This window comes from Nematolebias whitei, chromosome 5 (assembly GCF_014905685.2).
Source record: "Nematolebias whitei isolate Nwh7 chromosome 5, NemWhi1, whole genome shotgun sequence".
Classification (NCBI taxonomy): Eukaryota; Metazoa; Chordata; class Actinopteri; order Cyprinodontiformes; family Rivulidae; genus Nematolebias; species Nematolebias whitei.
The window spans coordinates 2,892,784-2,897,175 of NC_056502.1; the positions used below are offsets into that span (position 1 = coordinate 2,892,784).

At 38.2% G+C, this 4,392-nt stretch overlaps 1 protein-coding gene across 2 annotated transcripts in view; it reads right to left on the bottom strand.

The window, feature by feature from the left end:
- The window catches only part of arl4aa (ADP-ribosylation factor-like 4aa), a 3,454-nt gene extending 2,350 nt beyond the window's left edge, over window positions 1–1,104 (bottom strand). Inside the window, exon 1 of one of the 2 annotated variants that reach the window (XM_037676069.1) lies at window positions 970–1,104. The gene's annotated coding sequence lies outside the window, so the exon portion shown is untranslated. Of the gene's footprint in view, window positions 1–389; window positions 476–969 lie in introns of those variants that run through there. The other variant, XM_037676068.1, reaches the window with a different exon arrangement.
- Window positions 1,105–4,392: the final 3,288 nt, after the last annotated feature.

Genomic DNA, 4,392 nt, shown 5'->3' on the forward strand with positions numbered 1-4,392 from the left:
AAATGTGTCGTTTATCATGTACATTTATAATAAATGTGTCGTTTATCGTGTACATTTATAATAAATGTGTTGTTCATCATGTACATTTAAAGACAGAAACATTTAATCTGAACACTCCCTGTCAGGATTATTAACCTGAGCCATGTTCACCGTGGATTGACAGAACGTTGCTTCCATTTCCTTAATCCCACACCTAAGTTTATAAAAACCTTAATCTGGTCAATTTCACGAACAAGTTCAATAAATTATGATAAATAAATCGTGTGGCACCTTCAGAGTGCTAGATTTTAGTATTTTAGTACTGTGTTGCAACAATTACACTGATTTGACAAAGGTATTCACTGAGCAAGTAAACACAAGTATTTGTTTCTCCTGATAAAATCCCTTACCGAACAGTCTGGATTATCCGGAGAAACCCCGTCCTGGTCTCTTGTAGCTTCGCACGCTCTGGACTCCAGCTCCGTGCACTTCCTCTTATTTTCACAGCAACAAGGGCGGAAAAAACCTGCAGGGCACCCCCCGCCCCCCCCGCCCCCCCCCGTCTGCTCTCTGCGTCCAGTGTGGATCCGCGGCTGATGACTCCGCCCAGTCCGGCTGAAACCACGCCCACAACCACAACCTACCACGGATTTGATTGGTTCATAAGCTCCACCCTCTGTTAGCCGATTGGCTAAGACAGCCGCCACTCACGCGACTGCTCGGGAACGAAGATCACCTGTTGCCCAGATTATCTGTCACACCATGTTCAGTTAACGCCTCTAATTCGTAAACGTTGTCTTTCTTAAACGCAGCACCGATGTATTCCTTTACGTCTAATACACCTTTCTCTGTATAAAACAAGAAAAGCTACTTTCCAGTTTACATTTCCAGTAAAGAATCCGTAAATATGGACATGTAGCGGGGCTAGATGCTGACGGTACATTAAGCTAGTAGCCGCACGAGACATTGCGTCTTCGCGTAGGGACTTACCGCTGATTGCGCTCGAGGAATCCGCTGTTTTATTCTTCCGTGCCGTGCGTGAGACCGAGGAGCCAGAAGGGAAGGGTGCAAACTGCCGGTGTGTCCGCAGGAACAGCGCCGCCCGCCCCATTCTTCCGCATGTTTTTGTTCAAAACGATTGGTCGGAGAGCGGGAACAGCGCCGCACTCTGCCGCCGGGCCTCAGTGGAGGATAAAAGAAACGCACCCTGGCGTTCAGCCGCCGACTTGCTGTTTCTGTTTATTACTCTTCAATTAATAATCAAAGTCTTCATCATTACTGTCCCTCAGACACACCTGTAAATAATTCATTTGAATGATTATGTTGCGTGTGTGTGTCTGTTGGAAAATTATCTCATGAACCACAGGACAAGTTTTAATAAAACTTGTAAAACGCAACCTTTGATCTTATGGAGCTGCCAACACAATTAACATGTCTGCCACATCTAACCCACTTTAAACAACAGAAAATTACTATTTAACTCTGTCACCTTTACAAATATTAAGCTAATAATTATAGAGGTAGCTGAGACTGACCCCCAGACACATTCTGAGCACGAATAACTGCGCAAGATGCTTGATTTTGCTTTTTGCAATCGTTATATCTGTTAGCAAAATATCTTATGGACCACGTGAGATGTTTTAATTAAACTTTCAGGAGTTGATCACTGGATGTACCACTGCAACTGAGTAATCTTTGGAACCAGCCCAATGTAAGATGGCTGCCGCAGCCAACTCAACAGAAATACAAAGACGCACAAATGACTTTAATTTAGTACATTTTCTAAAATTTGGTGATTAGTTGAGTCATTCATAACCCATACTCCAAGTATTTCTTTAGCTGTAAACTTTATGGATAAATTCAAATCAACCCTGTTTGTCTGTTAGCAAAATATCCAATGAACTATTGAGTGATTTGTTTTAATGAAACTTTAAGGAAGTGATCACTGGATGATCATCTACAACTGATTAACTTTTGGAGACGGTCCAATTAAAGATGGCCGCCACAGTTAATCAGCATAATCCAGCACATAGTGTAAGTGCAGCTCAGTCCATTTTACAGAGACTGAGCTAAAGTGTGGTGTGGTAGTAGCTGAGAGTCATTCACAGCAAACTCTGAGAGTGAACGTTTCAAAGTTTGACAAAAGTGGCAACAACTTCTGTTTTTAGCACGAGGTCTGAGTAAACTGCATCCCTTTAGGCCTTGATGGTCTGCAGGAGTTAAAGAGATAAGAATAGAAGAAACTGCTTTATCCTCACATTTCTGATATTCCTTTCATTTTATATTTAGCCCCAGAGTTCTGCAGCCGACCCATTAAACACATCTGAGCAGCTATGTCAGACACGCCTGACGTGCACGCTTCACATGTTCAGCTGCTGAGGGCCGCTGAGCTTCATGACGCTGCGGTCCAGTGGAACCGGCGGCTGTCACGGCACGTCCTGCACTGCGTGATGGACCTTTAATAGTTTTCAGTACCTGGATGGACACGATGATAACTACAAACAGTGTGGCACTAGAACAGAGACCCAAGCACAAAAACATGCTCCAACATGGTACGAACATTCAGATAACCAGGATAATAAATATGGATTTTATTGAAATGTTGCTTTTCTGCACAAAAAGACACACTGTGTCAATTTAGCTCTATTTCACCATGAATACTTTTTCTAAATCAAATAAAAGGAGCAAAATGTTGATTTTATACATTTGACAGGAAGTAAACGAGTTAGAGATTAAAGCTTCATCTCACTGATTAATCTACCTGATCAAATACAGGAAAAATTAATATGTAGGGTTTTTATTTTTATGTTTTGTCTTTAGCTGCAGTTAGCTTTAAGCAGCTATTAAATTTTTGTCTTTATTGCCACCTGGTGTTCAAACCAAATATAATATTAAATTAACATTAACTTGTTAAATTTAACAAAATACAAATAACTGAATGTTTCCCATACCACGAACTAAACACATTAAACTCATTTAAAATTATTAATAATAATAATAATACACACAAATTCACTGAAAAAAAATAAATTTTCCTTGGGAGACTAACACTTTAGAATATTAAAGTCATTTAAAATAAAATTGATAAAACTTTCAATTGAAAAAATAAAATAATAAAGTATATATAGTTTATTATGACATTGAAAACAATATATTTTGTAAATAAACTTAAAATATTACAATTAATGTTCACCGTGTTATTATTAGGTTAAATGTTCATCATGACACAAAACTCAGTGACACAAGAAACTCGTTGAAATAATAGAAACTGAATAAAAGCATTAAACACAATTAAAAAGCAGGCGGAGTTGTATGAGCTGCATGGACCGTCATGTTTCCAATGTCCTTAAAAACCCTACATGTTCAAAATCTACAACTTCTGCAGTAAAATCCTTTGAACTCTAAATTCTTCTTGTCTTTATAAAAAGATGAACTTGAGACTAACGTGGCCTTCGTTTGCTTTGAGGAGATTCTCTTCAGATCAGAGTAAGAGAAGCTTTTTATACGAGTTAAGAGCTTTTCAAGAGGCGACATTTATTTTAAATCATTTTTAATCACACGTGTCATTGTGGACACGTGACTGTTAATGAAGTGGTCTCACCTTTTATTTCTGTTTAATGTTTGATTTAAGACTTCGTGATGGACAAGAACTGAAATAATGTACAAAAAGTGGATTGTTAGGTGTTGTTGTAATTTAAAACAACTGATTCTTGAAACTGTAAGACACATTTTGAAATTGTTCAGATGTATAAATGTTCATGTTTGTCCAAAATGTCCCGAGTAAGTGAAAAGATGCCTTTAGTTCCTGAAGGCGACATTTTAATTCTCTTTGAAAAGACGAGAATAACCTGAACCTTGTTAGTTCCTGTGAGATGTTTGGATGTCCACATGATGGCAGCAGATGTTCTGCAGCTGGGACCGGTCAGTTTGAACAGAGAATACAAGTAAACCTTTTTGTTTTTTTATAAAAGATATTCAAGTGAGTTACACTGTGCATAAAAACAGAATTTTATTTTACTTTTTGCTTGTCCAAGACCTAAAGACTGTCGAGCAGAGGGAGCGAGTTTATCCACCACCAGGTACAATGGTGGAGCCAGGGGGTGGCCAATGGTGGCCTTGCCCACAATAGATTAATCTTCAGCCACCCCAATCATTTGAGAAAACTATACTTTAATGCAATATAAAAAGTACAAAACATTGTTTCCTGGAATGAGTGGTATCTTTCTATCTATCTATCTATCTATCTATCTATCTATCTATCTATCTATCTATCTATCTATCTATCTATCTATCTATCTATCTATCTATCTATCTATCTATCTATCTATCTATCTATCTATCTATCTATCTATCTATCTATCTATCTATCTATCTATCTATCTATCTATCTATCTATCTATCTATCTATCTATC